Source organism: Equus caballus, chromosome 16, assembly GCF_041296265.1.
Source record: "Equus caballus isolate H_3958 breed thoroughbred chromosome 16, TB-T2T, whole genome shotgun sequence".
NCBI lineage: Eukaryota > Metazoa > Chordata > Mammalia > Perissodactyla > Equidae > Equus > Equus caballus.
This window is the reverse complement of record NC_091699.1, coordinates 80,033,623-80,052,347: the sequence shown is the minus strand read 5'-3', so window position 1 is coordinate 80,052,347 and position 18,725 is coordinate 80,033,623. Positions and strand designations below refer to the sequence as shown.

Sequence of the window (18,725 nt, the reverse complement as noted above, 5' to 3'; positions counted from 1 at the left end):
GATAAAAACTTAAAGCTAATTGGTAAACAAAATAAGCACCAAGAAAAATTATAGAATTCTTTCTCTACAATAGAAATGTATAGATAATATAACCAGAACCACATGACCTGGGCACAATATCACGTGAGTGAGGGGAAGATGCCAGATACTTAAAGATACCTGGAGGCCTAGTGGGGAGCATGAGCCAACACAAGCTTTGGGGCCAGCCTCCCTGGGCTTCACTTCTGAATCCACTGCTTACTGGCTGACAGACCTCAGTGAGTCACTGGATTTTCTGAGTGCTGGTTTTCTCACCTGGAAGGACGTTATAGTGGCAATTGCTATGCTCAAGGTTGTCGTAAGGAGTATGTGTCAGTGAATGCACGTGAAAGGGTTTTTAACCTGAAGCACATTTTTAAAATGCTAATGGTCTGCCACTAACTCCTACATAGTCACACAACTGATACATACTTTATATAGAAAGGTCTCCATCCTTCCAGATTTGCTCCCAAAACTATCCACCATATCAATTCTAGTACTATGTAAAGATGAATTTCAAACTCCATGGTGACTCTAGTATCCTAATTACTCCTGATTCATTATTTTCATAAACTTTAAATTGTACATGCAGAAAAGTTCAATAAAACTTCACAAGGTGAACACACTCATGTGACCACCATCCAGATCAAAAAACAGGACATATCAGCACCCTAGGAGCCACCCTCATGCTCCTTCTCAGTCACTCCTCTCTCTCCTCCCCAAAAGTAACCACTATTCTGACCTTTAACACCAGAGATTAGTTTCTCCTTTCTATAATGGAATCACTTTGCTCAGCTTCACGTTTGTAAGATCCATTCCTGTTGTGTGTGGCAGTAGTTTGTTCACTTCCATTGCTGTATAGTATTCCATTATATGGACACACCACAATTTATGTACCTGTCCTCCTATGGGTGGACATTTGTGGCCACATGCAGTGCTGCTATAAACATTCTTGCACCTTTCTTTTGGTGGACAAAGGCACTCAGTTATCTTGGGCATATACCAATGAGTGAGATTGCTGGGTTCTAGAATACACGTAAACTCATCTTTAGTTGATACTGCCAAATAGCTTTCCAAAGAGGTTCCTATCTCAGTTTTTAAAAAATTCTCCCCTACCTCCAGCCCTTGGCTACTAGGATTCTACTCTCTGTCTCTATGAATTTGACAACTCTAGATACCTCATATAAGTGGAATCATGCACTATTTGTCCTTTTACGACTGGTTTATTTCACTTGGCAGAATGTCCTCAAGGTTCAACCATGTGGTAGCATATGTCAGAATTTCCCTCCTTTTTAAGGCTGGATAATATTCCACTGAATGTATATACTATGTTTCCTTTATCTGTTCATCAGTCAAAGGATACTTGGGTGGTTTCTACCTTTTGGCTGTTGTGAATAATTCTGCTGTGAACATAGGTGTACAGATATCTATTTTAGTCTCTGCTCTAAATTCTTTTGGGTATATATCCAGAAGTAGAACTGCTGGATCATAAAGTAGTTCTATGTTTAATTTTTTGAGGAACCACCATACTGTTTTCCATTGTGGCTGTACCATCCTATTTCATTTTAACAATTCTTCTATTCTGAACCAAACTCAGGTCTTCCATCTCAACATCTTATCAATGTCTTGGTGACAATCCAGCCTTTGTACGTTCTGGCCCTGGTTATCTGTGCAGTGTGACTGAGGCAGGGAACAAGGCTTGAACACAGAGGAAACCTAGTTTCTATTTCTAGTTCTGCCACCAGCTCACACAACTATTAAATAAGAAACAAGAACCCTCACAGGCATCCTGAAGTTTAATTAGAAAACACAGGAACTTAGAGTGATAAGACAAGCAAACTTTTTTAACACAGTAGAGTTTGAACATCAAATGCATGTTTTCACCCTCGAAGGAATCACTCCAGCTCGACTGAGTCAGATGACATTGTTATTGCACGGAATCTGTTTTATACCTCTTCTTTTGTAATCATCTCCAGAATCTAAATTTAATTTTTGCTCGTCCGTTACTCCCTAAGGACACAGAGATTCAAAGAACTGAGGACTGAAAGTCAAAGAAAAAGCAGGATTCTTTCCCTCTTGGAGAAATAGAATGTGACAGCTACTGCTTTTATCCTTTTTCTGTCCAGCACTGGTTCCTTCATTCCCCCATTCCCTTTCTGACCAACAGGGTGTGGCATCCATGTGGTGTAGAGTTCAGATCTCCTGTAAAGAACTTGCTGGGAGGTGGGGGCATGGGTGACTGACAGGTTCCAGCAGCTGCACCTTGGGATCCATCATGGTGTTCACACCGAGACCATGCTTCCCTGCGGCTACTCCCAGCCATTGACCCAGCACCATAGGGGTCTAGATTTGGGACATTCCTGCCTGATGCAGTACTTCTCCAACGGGCAATCTTTTCTTAGAGACTTTCTATTAGCTTGGTGGAGACTTCCTTAGAACTGCGCTGTGGCCTAAGGCTCTTCCTACTTAGTCCTTCCTTCCTTCTTTCCTTTCATAAGCATCAGGCCTATGTCACAGTCTGAAGGTTCTCTCTGCCTACTCCTGCTCCCTTCCAGTTTATCCTTTACAAGCATTTCCCCCAATAAATCTCTTGGAAATCTAATCCGTTCTTGGCATCTGCTCCTAAGAGGAGGAACTGATTCACAGTGGCAAGTGCAGGAACAGGGGCAACCAATTATCATCATTCACAACAATGGCCTTAGAGATTGGTCAAAGGGGTGAACCTATGGTCCCCATGAGACCAATCAGAATGCCTTCCTGGGGATTAGTCAACCTCAAACAGGTTGGAGCAGGGGATTCTGAGGCAGTAAGGAAATAAACTCACACTTGCCTGAGGTCATGTTTCCCAGCAGAGGAATCCTATCTGCAGCTGGAAAGAATGAGGCCAAGTGTTAGAGAGAAACAGGAAGGAGAGAAAGGTTTGGAAGTGGAGTGTTAGGGCCTGAGGAGATCTGGATTCTGAAATCTGGAGACCAGCATCACCCATCATATTTGATCATATGAGTTAGTGAGGTTCTATCTGAAGTGGGTTTTGATCCCTTGTAACCTAGGAGTCCTAATTATGTTAGTCTCTTGGTTAACAGCTTTCCACTGCTTCCAGGGACTCCAGGATAAAGCCTAAAATCCTTATATTTCAACATTTTATTTTGAAAAATTTCCAAACCTACTGAAACTTTGCAAGAATAGTAAAATGAATGCTCATATACCATGCACCTAGATTCACCGATTGTTAACATTCTGCTACATTGGTCTTACCTCTTTCTCTTTCTTTCTCTATTTACATACAAATAGTCTTTGATGAGTCAATTGAGAATTGAATTAGTCACAAACATCATAATACTTCACCCCTAAATACCCTTAGAACAAAGACAGTCTCCTACATAACCACAACACACTGATCACATTCGGAAAATTTAACATCGATACAACATTATCTAAAGCACGGTCTGTATTCAGATTTCCCTAATTGTCCCAGTAATGTCATTTACTGTTATTGTTAGTGGTGGTGGTTTTTTTTTTTTGATACAAGATCCAATCAAGGATTATGTAATGCTTTTAGTTGTCATGTCTCTAGTCTCCTGTAATTCAGAACAGTTCCCTAGCCTTTTTCTGTCTCAATACCTTGACATTTTTTAAGAGTCCAGGCAGATTGTTTGGCAGAATGTACCTTAAATTGGATTTGTCTGGCTGTCTTCTCACGATTAGATTCAGGTTAAACTTTTTCAGGAGTGAACAGAGGTGATGCGATGCCCTCAACGCATTTGCAAGGCTGTTTACAGGCTGGCCTGCCCACCTTTCTGGCCTTGTCACTTACTGCTCTCTCTCCATGATCTTTGAAGTCCCAGCCCAAAGGAACTTTGTGCTTCCTCCAGCCTGCCTCTCTTCTCCAGCTTTCACACACACTACTGCCTCTGCCTGACACTCTTCCCCTCCCCTGCCCTTCGTTCACCTCAGTTACTGACACACAGATTTCTGGCCTCATCTTAAATATCCACTAGGCTCTCCTCGACCCCTTGGAGTGGGCCAGTTCACCCATGTACTAGACCACTGGTCTTTGAAGACCCCTGCAATCTCGAGGCCATTTCCTAGGGTTCATCAGGTCAAAATGATTTTCCTGATACTACTAAGATATTATTTACCTTTTTCACTCTATCAGCATTTGCACTAATGGTACAAAAGCAAAGGTGGGCAAAACTGCTGGTGCCTTAGGACAATTCAAGGCAGTGGCAACAAACTGCAGCGTTAGTCATTGGATTCTTCACCCACTGGCTCATAGGAAAAAAAAAGCTAGTTTTACCTAATGTCCTTGATTAGGCAGTGAAAATGATTAATTTTATTAAATCCTGACCCTTGAGTACATCTATTTAATATTCTGCACGACAAAATGGGAGGTGTGCATAAGCACTTCTGCTGTGCACTGGAGGACGATGGTCACCTCTAGGCAAAGCGCTGGTGTGAGGCTGGGGTTGGGAGCTGAGCTAGATGCGTTTTCCAGGGAACACCATTTTTACTTGAAAGAACAACAGCAGTTAAATCATGGTTATACTAGACCTAAGTATTTGGCAGACATTTTCTCAAAAATGAACAAAGTGGGTCTGTCACTTCAAGAAAAACAACTCATGGTGAGTGTTGGAAATAGTGAAATTCGAGCATTCAAATAAAAATGAGAATTTTAGGAAATTGTATTTATCATTACAGTTTTGACAGCTTCCCAAGGCTTAAAGACTTTTCTGGTGTGATCAATGCCGATGTTAATGAACACAATTTTTACAAACTGTATAAGGAAATGTGTCGACATTTGAAAGAGTGGTATAACTCAGTGAATCAATGTCTTCCAAATAAACAAAGCATGTTGTTACAAATCATATGTAGGATCCATGGAAAGTGAAAGATGGACTAAGGAGTTTTAATGTAATTTTAACATATGAAAAGCTTATTTCATATATTTACCATTGGAGAGAGATTCCAAGATGGCGCCGTGAGTAGTCCTCTTTGTCTCTCGCCCTTCGAGTCTACAATTATTTGGACACTTATCGCTTGACAAAGGATATCCAGACAGCATCTCAGGACGTCTGAGACACCCACGCGACTATACATCGGAAGGCGGACGGACTTTCCTCCGGGAGGATGTGGAAATAGGTGAAAACTCTCCGACCCCGACGGGCAGCCTAGTACCCGCAAGCGGCTTTCTTCCAACGGACGCCCCCAGAGGATCCACACACATCTAGGGCAGGAGCGAGAACACAACAGAGGAGCGACGGTGGAAACAGGTGACCAGAACCCTACTTAAACCCCCCGCAATTACTCCTAAACGCAGAGGGAAACTTTGGAGTTGCACACCTGAGCCCGCGGGGAGAGTCTCTCCCCGCCATTGGCGGGGAGACACAGCCTGGTGCTCGGGGCGCCCGGAGGGTCCCAGAGAGAGACACGGAGGGCACAGAGGTCTCCCAGCTGCCGTTGCCCGCCCCGGGGGACTAGGGATTGCCGGAGATCTCGGAGAGGACCGGGGCGGGGGAACTTTCAAAGGCGGGTCCGGCGACCCGGTGGGGAAGCGCCGGAGCTCCGCCAGGCAGCAGACAAAACTCTCTGTCTACCGGTAGCAGAGGGGCCACGCTGAGCACTCAGGGCTCCCGGCAGAGGCCCGGAGAGAAGCCCAGAGGGCGGGGCGACCCCCAGCTGCCGTTGCCCGCCCCGGGGGACTAGGGATTGCCGGAGATCTCGGAGAGGACCGGGGCGGGGGAACTTTCAAAGGCGGGTCCGGCGACCCGGAGGGGAAGCGCCGGAGCTCCGCCAGGCAGCAGACAAAACTCTCTGTCTGCCGGTAGCAGAGGGGCCACGCTGAGCACTCAGGGCTCCCGGCAGAGGCCCGGAGAGAAGCCCAGAGGGCGGGGCGACCCCCAGCTGCCGTTGCCCGCCCCGTGGGACTAGGGATTGCCGGAGATCTCGGAGAGGACCGGGGCGGGGGAACTTTCAAAGGCGGGTCCGGCGACCCGGTGGGGAAGCGCCGGAGCTCCGCCAGGCAGCAGTCAAAACTTTCTGTCTGCCGGTAGCAGAGGGGCCACGCTGAGCACTCAGGGCTCCCGGCAGAGGCCCGGAGAGAAGCCCAGAGGGCGGGGCGACCCCCAGCTGCCGTTGCCCGCCCCGTGGGACTAGGGATTGCCAGAGATCTCGGAGAGGACCGGGGCGGGGGAACTTTCAAAGGCGGGTCCGGCGACCCGGAGGGGAAGCGCCAGAGCTCCGCCAGGCAGCAGACAAAACTCTCTGTCTGCCGGTAGCAGAGGGGCCACGCTGAGCATTCAGAGCTCCCGGCAGAGGCCCGGAGAGAAGCCCAGAGGACGGGGCGACCCCCAGCTGCCGTTGCCCACCCGGTGAGGCTAGGGATTGCCGGAGATCTCGGAGAGGACTGGGGCTGGAGAGAGTTCCAGAGACCCAGCTTAGTAGCCTAGGGGGAAACCCTACAGGCTCACAGAAGCCTTAGGGAAAGCCTCTGCACAGCACCAGTAGAAGGCACCCAGCCGCCAGCCACAAGGCTGGAAGACCCCAGGGCAAAAGCAGCATAGCTAGGTGTACTAACCACAGACTGTAGAAGATGCCAATAGCTCTCCTGCGACCCATAGAGGACAAGTGAGATTTGGTGGGTGCCGACAGCAACGGAGCGACAAATATAAGTGATCCCACCCCTGGCCGCTGGAAAAGCCCATAACACCGTTGCAGACCCCAAGGAGAGAGCGCATCTAGGTGGGCAACAACAGTAGGCACCTGCAGCCTGAAGCCCCCCGTGACGGCCCCCACGGCAGAGGAGGGAATCCAAAGGGCCACTGTGGCTACGAAGAGGGGCCCAGGCCCAGTTAGCAACTACGGACAGGGTTCCTGGTTGGTGAAGTATAAACAGCTGCTCCCCCCACCGCAGCAGCTGAAACAAGTGAAAGGAGCAACTAAACTCTATCTCCATGCGGAGGCACAAATCAACATCATCAAGCAATATGAAAAAATACATTAAATCTCCAGAACAGAAAGAAAGTAACAAATACACAGAAAACAATCCCAAAGAAAATGAGATATATAACCTAAATGATGATGACTTCAAAACAGCCATCATTAAAATACTCACTGAGTTAAGAGAGAATTCTGACCGACAACTCAACGAGTTCAGGAGCTATGTCACAAAAGAGTTTGATACGATAAAGAAGAACCAAACAGAAATATTGGAAATGAAGAACACAATAGAGGAGATTAAGAAAAATCTAGATGCTCTGAACAGTAGGGCCGATAATATGGAGGAAAGAATTAGCAATTTGGAAGATGGCAATATAGAATTGTTGCAGGCAGAGGAGGAGAGAGAAGCAAGACTTAAAAGAAATGAAGAAACTCTCCGAGAATTATCAGACACAATTAGGAGATGCAACGTAAGGATTATAGGTATACCAGAGGGAGAAGAGAAGGAGAAAGGGGCAGAAAACCTATTCAAAGAAATAATGGCTGAGAACTTCCCAAATCTGGTGAGGGAGATGGATCTTCAGGTGACAGAAGCCAATAGATCTCCAAACTTTATCAATGCAAGAAGACCAACTCCACGGCATATAGTAGTGAAGCTAGCAAAAGTCAACGACAAGGAGAAAATATTAAGGACAGCCAGGCAAAAGAAACTAACCTACAAAGGAACCCCCATCAGGCTATCAGCAGATTTCTCAGCAGAAACTTTACAGGCTAGAAGAGAGTGGAATGATGTATTCAAAAATCTGAAGGACAAAAACCTACAGCCGAGAATTCTCTACCCAGCGAAAATATCCTTCAAATACGATGGAGAAATAAAAACTTTCCCAGATAAACAAAAATTAAGGGAGTTCATTGCCACAAAACCTCCTCTTCAGGAAATCCTCAGGAAAACCCTCATTCCTGAAAAATCCAAAACAGGAAAGGGGCTACAAAACCAAGAGCAGAGGAGATAAGTAGAAGGACAACAACAGAGAGTAGCAGCTCTACATCAGAACAGATTAAACCATGGGACGAGAAACAAAGGAAACTGAAGAAAACCGGAAAACAAGACACAAAATGGTAGTGGTAGGCCCCCACGTCTCAATAATCACTCTAAATGTAAATGGATTGAACTCCCCAATCAAAAGACACAGAGTGGCAGGATGGATCAAAGAACAAAATCCAACAATATGCTGCCTCCAGGAAACACACCTCAGCCCCAAAGACAAACACAGACTCAGAGTGAAGGGATGGAGAACAATACTCCAAGCTAATAATGAACAAAAGAAAGCAGGTGTTGCTATACTAATATCAGACAAGGTAGATTTCAAAGCAAAACAGATAAAGAAAGACAAAGAGGGACAGTATATAATGATAAAAGGGACTCTCCACCAAGAAGACATAACACTTATAAATATATACGCACCCAACACAGGAGCACCAAAATTTGTAAAGCAACTCTTAATAGAACTAAAAGAAGACATCAACAACAATACAATAATAGTAGGGGACCTCAACACACCATTAACACCAATGGACAGAACATCCAGACAGAAAATCAACAAGGAAATAATAGAATTAAATGAAAAATTAGACCAGATGGACTTAATAGATATATATAGAACACTTCATCCAAAAACAGCAGGTTACACATTCTTCTCAAGTGCACATGGAACATTCTCAAGGATTGACCATATTTTGGGAACCAAAGCAAACATCAATAAATACAAGAGAGTTGAAATAATATCAAGCATCTTTTCTGATCATAACGCTATTAAACTAGAAATCAACTACAAGAAAAAAGCAGAGAAAGGTGCAAAAATGTGGAGACTAAACAACACGCTTCTCAACAAACAATGGATCATTGAAGAAATTAAAGAAGAAATCAAATATTATCTGGAGACAAATGAAAATGAGAACACGACATACCAAATCATCTGGGATGCAGCAAAAGCAGTCCTAAGAGGGAAATTCATCGCAATACAGGCTCACCTCACTAAACAAGAAAAAGCTCACGTAAGCAACCTCAAACGACACCTAACAGAACTAGAAAAAGAAGAACAAACAAGGCCCAGAGTCAGTAGAAGGAGGGAAATAATAAAAATAAGAGCAGAAATAAACGATATTGAAACAAAAAAGACAATAGAAAGGATCAATGAAACATATATTTACCATTGATATGGTTTCAGATTCCACATTGTAGCTAACTTTAAAGAAATTAGCACTTGTTGATTTTTGGTATAGTAACAAAGAAGAATTTCCGCAATTATCTGAAAAAGCATTTAAGATACTCCTCTGTTTTCCAATTATATATCTTAGTGAGGCAAGATTTTCTTACATACTTCAACCAAAATGACAAATTGCAACAGATTAAAGACAAAAGCAGAGATGAGAACCCAGCTGCCTTTTATTAGGTCACACATTAAAGAGATTAGCAAAATTATAAAACAATGCTACTCTTATTTTTTGTTTTGGAAAATATAGTTGTCTTTTCAGTTATACATTATTTATGTTTACATGTAATATGTTCATCATGTTATTTTTGAATGAATGAATAAATATTTTTACAATTTCCTAGTTTTAATTTCTAGTACAATAAAGATTGGCAGCTATAACTCACATAATCAAAAGCCCTTCGGGTCCTCAATAACGTTCAGAGTGTTACAGAATCCTGAGACCGAAGTGTGAGAAGCGTTACGGCAGAATTGAAGCTCTGTGCGGGCAGGGGGGACGTCTGTCTTGATCACGGCTGTATTTCACGTGGGAGATATTTGAAACATGGCTGGCAATATTTGTTGAAAAAGTGATTGACTGAATGACTGTCTGAATGAATGAATAACATTCAAAATGGGCCTTCCATGGCATTCTAGACAGAGGAAACAGTCTGATAAAAAGACCAGAATCAAGAAAGTAAGGATTTTAGGAGAATAGTGAGAAATTAAGTCTGTAGAGCAGACTAGCACAGTGGATAAGAATTTAGACTTTGGACACAAACAATCCTGAGTTCAAATCCTGTTTCCAACCTTTACTAGCTAAGGTAAATCAACCATTCTGAACATCAGCTTATTAACTGTGTATACTAGTGCAAGTTACTACTTCTCTATGCCTCTATTTCTTTATCTGTAAAATGAAGCTACCTCAAACGTTTGTGTTGACAGTAGTAAAGTGCCTAGAGTTGCATTGCCCAACATGGCAGCCACTAACCACATGAGCACTTGGTAAGTGGCTAGTGCAACTGAGAAACTAAATTTTTAATTTTATTTAATTTTAATTGATTGAAAGTGAAGTTAAAAGTTTAAAATTGAATCAGTTTTGTCAATAGGGATGAGCATAGAAAAAAATGATTATTTGGTACTTGATTCAGGTATTGGAAATCTTTTAAGCATGTTTGGAACAACTTGGGTATGTGAATCTACTTTTTTCACTGTACTTTTTACAATATTTAAATATAGATCAAGTATTTCCAATAAAAATTTAGTGTCCAAATTGAGACGTGCTGTAGGTGTAAAATACACAATGGATTTCAAAGATTTAATACACACTAAAAAAGAATATGATATATATCATTAAAAAGTTTTTATATTGATTAAATGCTCATTGATAAAATACTTTATTAAAATCAATTTCACCTAGTTTTTACTTTTTTAGTGTGGCAATTAGAAAATTAAAATGACAAATATGGCTCATATTTCTATTGGACGGTGGCTTAGCACATTGTAACTGCTGTACAAAGTGTTAGTGACCCCTGTTTTATTATTATTTATACTATAGAGATAACATTTATCTTACAAAGTCATATAAGGACAAAATGAGAGATTATATTAAGCTCTTAGCACAGTGTGGGGCACATAATAAGGGCTCAGTAAATGGTACCTATCATCAGTAAGTAGAGAGGGCATCGTGTGTTCTGGGATGATAGAACTGCAAAGCTAGGTGGGGGCTGCATGTTGTATAAAGTTCTGAAAATCTAGCTGACATGTTGGAGCTTAATTCTCTATGCAACCGAGAGGCACTGAAGCGCATGATCCGAGGTGTGGCAGAAAGATAAGTCTGACAGCATGTATCCTCCAAGGGCGGGTGTGAGTTTTGGAAACAGTTCTAAGTCATTCAGAACGAAGTCTGCTGAGTAGGTTGGGTGATCAAGCTGGGAAATGCTGTCTGGGGTCACAAACCAAGTCGCAGCTTGAGTGATGAGTCTGGTTTCATGGGAAGCTCGTAATCCAGCTTTGTGGGCAATTCCGAAAGAGAAGTTTCACAGGCATTTTTGAAAAGTGACAGACGGCATCACTGGCTTAAGCAGATCTCCTTCCGCTGTGACTATTCCAAGATGTGTACATTTTTGTGTGTTTATACAATCAAGCAAATAAATGGTCTCATTAGATTTTCATTTCTTTGTATACTCCAGATAAAGGGCTGCTTTGTTACAGCTTTTATAAAAACATTTCCTGATCTCCAACACCTGCTCAGTCCTGCAAGTTCCTCTTTTGTATAAATAAGCTCATCCCTCCCTAGGAAATACCCAGCTACTGAAATAAAATCCATATCCTTTCCTCAGTACGGCCCTAAATCCAGGCAAAAGAGGCCCTGTCCTAGGCCCCACACCTTTGAGGGTTCTGGGATGGCCCCTTTCTGTTGCACTCCTCTCCTTTGTTCTCTAAAGCTGCATAAAAAAAATCACTGCAAAACTTAGCGGGTTAAGATGGCAATGACCATTTATGTCTTTCATGGTTTCTGTGGGTTGTGAATCCGGCAGTAGTTTAGCCGAGTGGTTCTGGTTAGGGGTCCCTCGTGAGGTCATAGTCAGATGTTAGGTGTGACTACAGTCATCTGAAGGCTTCACTTGGTCTGGAGGACAGACTTCCAAGGTGGTTCGCTCACAGAGCTGGTAAGTTGGTTTTGGCTGCTGTCAGAAGTCCTTAGGCCCTCTCCACGTGGGAAGCTTCCTCACAAGATGGTGGCTGGGTTCTGAGAGACTGAATAAACAAATGGTCAATGGCTAGACCATAAATGAAAATAGAACTCTGACCCGCAAATTACAACAACCAGCCCAGGAAGCCAACCGCAACCTCTGCATCAAAATGGCCCCCCAAAAGCCCAAAATGGCCAGGACCTGATCAATAACTGACAGCTTCTCTAATTTTTGCCCCGACTTCCAACTTAGGACCAACAAGAGAAAGCCAAATATGTTCCCCTAACCAATCACATAGGATGCCCCACTTCTGGTTTTCCACCCACAGCTTCCCCATGCCACCCACTTCCAATCAGGGCACACCTGAAGCCTTCATTTTCTCCACTTTATAGCTTTCCCACTCCTCTCCCTGTCTTTAGAGCTCTGCAAAACCCAAGTGATGGTGGCTGACTCCCTTACTACAGCAAGCTCTGGATTAAATAGCCTTTCCTTGTTCTCATCTGGGGGGCCTTCACTTATTTCTACAGTTTCAAAAGCAAAACTGTTGAGAGAAAGTATATATGTGTGTCTGTGTATGTGTCTCTGTGTGTGTATGAGAGAGAGAGAGGCAGAAGCTAAAAGCTATGTCCTTTTATGACTTAGCTTTGGAAGTCCATATTATCATTTTCACCATACTTGCTTGGTCCAGGCAGTCACAATTCCCTGCCGAGTGGAAACACAGACCCTACCTCTTGGTAGAAAGGTGTGTCAAACACATTGTAAGAAGAGCATGTGGGATGGGATAAATATGTGGATGTAGGTTTGGCCGTATTTGGAAAATACAACCTGCTACATATCCACAGGACAAGGAGTCTGTGGGGGTCAGAGGACATGTTTGCACAGAGCCTGCTCCCCAACTTCTAGATCTGCACTGACTGAACAATCTGGTAGCTGCTAGCCACATGTGGCTATTTAAATTAATTAAGATTAAATAAAATTTAAAATTTAGTTCCTTAGTCACACTAATTACACATATGGCTAGTGGCTACCATATTGGACAGTCCAAATACAGAACATTTCCATCATTGCTTTGGAAAGCACTGATCTAGGTCGAGTTCTAGGACCTTGAAAATCCCCATCCAAAAGGTCCCAAGCCCATTTCCCAGGCTACAGGCTTTTTCTCTGGGTTAATTTTTCCAAGAGTAGACCATGTTGCTGAGATGAGCCCCTCAAAGACTGATGGGTGGCCAAAATAGGACTTTGGGCAGGCTACATGGATAGAGCTTGGATGTCCAGGCTGAGATATCCACAAGCTTGTTGTTATAGACCGAATTGTGTCCCCTCCAAAATCCTCTGTTGAAGCCCTAACCCCCACTGTGACTACATTTGGAGACAGGACCTTCAGGAGGTAGTAGAGATTAAGTAAGGTCAAAAGGGTGGGGTCTAAATCCAACAGGGCGGGTGTCCTTAGAAGAGGAGGAAAAGGCAGGAGAGCTCCCTCTCTACGTTCCACAGAGGATAGGCCACGTGAGGATGCAGCAAGAAGGCAGCCAACTGAAAGCCAGGAAACTTTCACCAAGAGTGCAATCAGCCAGCACCTTGATCGGGGACTTTTAACCTCCAGAACTGTCAGAAATAAATTTCTGTTATTTAAACCACCCAGCCTGTGGTATTTTGTTATGGCAGCATAAGAAGACTAATACACTTGTGTACAGGTCCCTCACAGAACAGGCTAGAACTAGGGATGGGAGAGGAGGGTAGATGGGCCATAGACTGGGGGACTGTTCTCCACTGCCATCTCATCCCAGCATGGAAATTCAAGAAATCTGAAAATTAGAAACTCAAATCTGGCCTTCCTGGCCGTTATGAAGGCATATACGTCAATGTAGAAGGATATAATTTTTATTTAACAGTTGCTTAGCTTGATTTATAACTTTTAAATATGTAGATACATGGGATGTAGGCCTCAGTTCGTGCTCTTGCTTTGGACCCCACAAATGTTAGAGGTGCACAAGAGCTCACCCAGTTTCTTACCCTAGGAAGGAGGAATACATATGGGTATGCTATGTTGCACTACTATTAGTCTAGTGAAAACACTGAGTTCCAAAAAGAAGGGTGCTATACGTTAGGCCCAATGTAGAGGCACAAATTGGCTAGAGGAACTTGCTCGACCTCAGTGCGTAGTTCATAGACAGAGCATTTTGTAAGACCAGGAATCTAAGGTAGATATCAACCGCATGTAAGAACATTTTAAAGGGGCTGCTGAAGTTCCCTGGAAAGAACAGCCTGTATGGAATAAGGTTATTGTAGTCGTCACTGTTGGTGCCCACCCAGATCCCTTTTACTGGGCTGGAGCACCCATCTCTCAGCTGGTTTGAGTGTTGGCTGTTAATGGTTCAAAGCTTGCCCCCTTCTCTGAAGAATTATCCTCAGCTGACAGGAGCCAATTCACCCAGGAGGTTACCAGTGGACTGACTAAGGCCACTGCCCTCCCCTCAAGATGGGCCATCTGTGAGGTGTTATTTGTGGTCCACAGATCTTATGGATCAGGCCTAGGTTAGACTTTACCTGAGACCACATCTTTGCTTGGCTTCTTCCCCGCGCCCTGTCCTGATTCACTCCATCCCGTACAGTTTTCTCCTGAGAGCACTGTCAGTAAATTCTGGGCACCTGCATACCCATCTCAGGCTCTGCTTCTAGGAAAATTGACCTAAAACCATTGAATTTGATAAGGAGCAAGTTCTGAAAACTAATTTCTTTCACATCTGCCTCTGCAAACCCACTTTGCTGACTGCAAACTCTCATCTAATGTAAAACTTCTCCTCCATTAGGTCTAAGGCAGGCTTGAAACCCTGCAGTGTGGAAGGAAAAGGGCATAGGGGCAGCTTCAACCTTATTTCCCCATGTTGTTTATCTATTCTTCCTATCCCCACCCACAATTCGGCTTTGGGCTTCCCTAGGGAGTGAGATGAAGGTAGGAAAGCAGCACAAATGGTGTTTCTTGACTGGTACAATTGTAATCTGGCACTGACGCCCCCTGGAGGGCTGGATGTCCAAATGCTAACTCTTTTTTTCCCCTGGAACATCTTTCGCGTTTGCTAGAGATACTCTCTTCCTCCTTCCAACACATACACACACACAAGGGCGTCAACTGCAATTCCCTGGTGTGATGATGCTCCTTCCTGCTGGCCATTTATGACTCCCCCTGCCACCCTCAGCCTCTGCGTGTAGCAGTATCCTTCCAGCCTCTTTCCACCCAGATCGCTTCACCCCAGAAAGGCTGTTCTTTTGCTCTCTTGGGAAGTGTCCTTTTCAAGACAGCTCATGGCAGGATCCCTTCCAAGGGATCTATATCTTTGCAAGCTCCCTCCCCCCAAAAAGTGACTTCCTTTCTTCCCTATGCTGCTCTCTTTTTCTGCTCTGCTCTCGTTAGCTACAGCCTCTCACCTATAGACTTTTCCAGGTGTGTGTCAGGGACCTTCCCTCACATTTCTAAAATCTGAGAGAGCAGGCCAAGCTGTCGGGGTAGGTTCCTTGACACATTTTTCTCACTTGACTGAAAGTCATAGAGAAGTACCTCCGTTCCCTGGAAAGCAGAAACTCCACAGTTCAACAACTCTCTCTGAAGAAACACTCCCCTCCGTGTAATCTTCAACCTCCCTGACTCTGGCCACCCCTTTTGCAACATAGATGGTCTGGTTGGTTTAGTGATTCACATTGGAAGGTGGGAGTACATGATCCCTACTGTTTTCAGCACTGAGGTGTCAGCAAAACAAACCTCTGAGATTTTTAACATCCCATTATATATGATAATAGCAAAGTTTATGTCATGCCCACTGTGTGTCAATGACTATTCCAAATCCTTTTCCTGCATTAAATCACCTAATGCTACAATGTTCCATAGGTAGGTACAATTTTTATCTACATTTTACAGATGTGGAAACCGAGGCAGAGAGGGGTCAAGATGCCCAGGGAGTAAGTGTTGAGCCCTCGGTTGGAACAGACCCAGTCAAGGTCTGGGCCCCAACATACATATTCTAAGTCACCTAAAGAGACTGCCTCCATTCAGAATTCAGCTTGAATTCCTCACACTCTACTCTGAGTGTGTTAGTCACACCAAGGGTGATTTTTCTTTCAAGTGACCCCTGGAACAGCCAACCCTCATCCACTGAAATGTTCCTTGAAACATTCTACTATTTTTCCACCTGGTATATCTTTAAACAAAAATACTTGTCAGCAGCTGGCACCTGAAGAAAGTCACTACCAATTTTCCATAAGTTTAAGAAAATATTTTGGGCTGTCCTGTGAAAAGTCTCTTTTTCCAGATCAGCAAGTTCTCCAGCTGACGAATGTTCCCAAACCCATATGGCTGCTGATGGTGAGAACCCAGATTCCTGACTACACAGAAAGTGGCCCTTCTGCCTCTGTGACTTTGGGTTGAAGAGCGAGCCATGCCCTTGGCCGGGGCAGCTGAGAGCCCTTCTACATCATGGAAGGACACTTTCGGCACTCCCTCTTTGTTCAGTCACTTTTGTCCCTCGTCCCCTGACCTTGAGGACTTTTGTGGAGTTATTACAACGTGAGCCAATGTTGTGAATGCTGCAGAAGTTACCAACACTTCCAGACAAGGTGGTAGGCTTAACAGATGTGTAAACCAATCCGACCCCAAATTCTGCTCCAAATATACAGAAAGGTTGGAATATGAATATATATTTATATAAATATATATTTTATATACTACATATTTCATATTTATATGTAATATTTTATTTTTATTTATAAATATATTGTATATAGAGAGATAGATAGATATAGATATGTGTTGGACAGAAAGAAACAAAGACCACCAAACAGGGTCTGACATACAGCTGGATATGTTGCTTACCTGGAAGGGAGGACGACATCGCCTCATTCAGGTGTGAGGTCAGCAGGTCTCTCCAAGCAGAAAATGAAAGAACTTCATTATGTGAATAGAATGTGCACCAATAAGGCAAGATGCTGAGCTCAGTTCTCCAGTTGGCTCATGAGGCAGAGTGTAACTTCTTTCTTTTCCTGTTTCTGATATAGGGAAGTTGGTTTCAAACAGGTCCAAAATTGGTTGCCTAAGCTTCCTGTGGGCCTGGGGTCGTTGAACAAATGACATGAATGCTCAAAGCTTAACAAGGTTTCTCTTTAATACTCATGCAAACAAGAAAGGGAAATTCCCAGGAGCCGGAAAGAAGGAGAATTTAGATAGCGCAGTAGGTGGGAGTCAAAGCCATGAAGCCCTCAGGATGTGAGTCTTAGATACATTAAGGGCAGAGGTTTTAAAGCCTGGACAGAAAGGAGAGTCCAATGCAGTCAGCCAGAATGGGTCCCTGCACAAGGCCAGGAGTCAGAAAACCCTCCCCATCTGTGGTCTGGGATTGACAAGCTGCATCTGGAAGCAAGCTTCCCGCCCCAGCCCTGGGTAGAAACAGCACTAGTGAAAAATGGAACCTTAGGACTGAGCAAGGTTGTTCAGGACCTACCTGGTGAACCCTTTGGGCCTGGCAGAACCAGCCCCATGGGTCTCCAAACCCAGGGCACACCAGGCATTCCCAAGGAAGATGAGCTCTCTGAAGTCGATCAAATTGCTACATACTATGTTTAGTGGCTCTCATGAGGTGGGGCAGTAGGGAAGGAGGGCTTCAAATACGCAGTGTGAGAGGCCCTCTAGAGCTCATATATTTCGTTTATTAATCACCACTGTGTGCCAGTCACTGTGTCAGGTTCTCTACCATTTGTTATCTTGAACCTTCCCAACAACCACATTCTACAGCAGATCCTTGACCTGGTCAGGCACTATTTTCAGAAAGCTAGACAAAATCCCACTCTTATCACGTGCCTAAAAATCTACCATCTAAGATTCATTCTTTGGCGTCTTAACTTTTCCACCTTCATGTGCATATACACCTCCCTACTAAATTACAAACCTTGGGCAGTATAGTACAGTGAAAAGAGCTCTAAAATGGCAGCCCTGTGACCCGAGTTGTGGTCTGGGCACCACTATCCTGACTTTAAGACTTTGGTCAAGCTGCATACTTAGAATGGTGTTTCAGCACATACTAGATGGTCAATAAATGATAGTGCATAATTTTCATTATTATTATGCATTCCTGACCAAAGGCTCAACATCCCCATGTATCATGGCCTTTACCAACATGTCATAAAAGCAAATGGAACCTGCTGCCTTGCATGGTGAGGTGGAGGCACAGTCCTTTATCAGAAAGAGCCCAGCCTCACTCAAGGCAAATCTGGAACACACTTGGAGCACAGAAGTGTCACAAATGTTTTTATGGTTCCCCATCTTGTACCAAGCTCTGCTCATGCGAGTCTGTAGGCTCCTGTCCTGCTTTGCCTTCCTTCCCTGCTTCCTTTTCCACCACTGCTGGCCCAGGGTACCTACTTCAGTTTCCATGGTGACCACAGACAAGCTCCCTCTTGCCAATACACATGACTTCTCGCAGCCTAAATTTGATTCTACATCACACTTAAAGTTCTCATATCTCATCTCCATCAGAAGAAAGCATAAAGTAAGACAACGAAGGTCCAAGGACAGAGAAACTTGTCCTACCATGCAAATTCTACTATAAACCTATAATCATTTTAGAAAGCAACACTCTGTGCTAATTTCTATAATTTGGACACAATTCTGCTACACACAACGTTGATGGTATAAGAGGCCCCTGATAGGTATAAACTTGATGTAAAATGAAGTGTCGGCAATGACACGTCATAATTTCCCTTCTTAGCATTTAGGATGGGGGCCGGCCCCATGGCCGAACGGTTAAGTTCGTGCACTCAGCTTTGGTGGCCCAGGGTG

General features: G+C 43.9%; 1 long non-coding RNA gene across 2 annotated transcripts in view; it reads right to left on the bottom strand.

The window, feature by feature from the left end:
* Window positions 1–9,382: 9,382 nt before the first annotated feature.
* Window positions 9,383–18,725, bottom strand: part of LOC111768416 (uncharacterized) — a 117,883-nt gene continuing 108,540 nt past the window's right edge. For both annotated transcript variants that reach the window (XR_002800778.2, XR_002800779.2), the window contains 2 exons: window positions 16,767–17,000; window positions 9,383–11,966 (listed from right to left, as the gene is read on the bottom strand). This is a non-coding gene — a long non-coding RNA (uncharacterized lncRNA). The remainder of the gene's footprint in view (window positions 11,967–16,766; window positions 17,001–18,725) is intronic.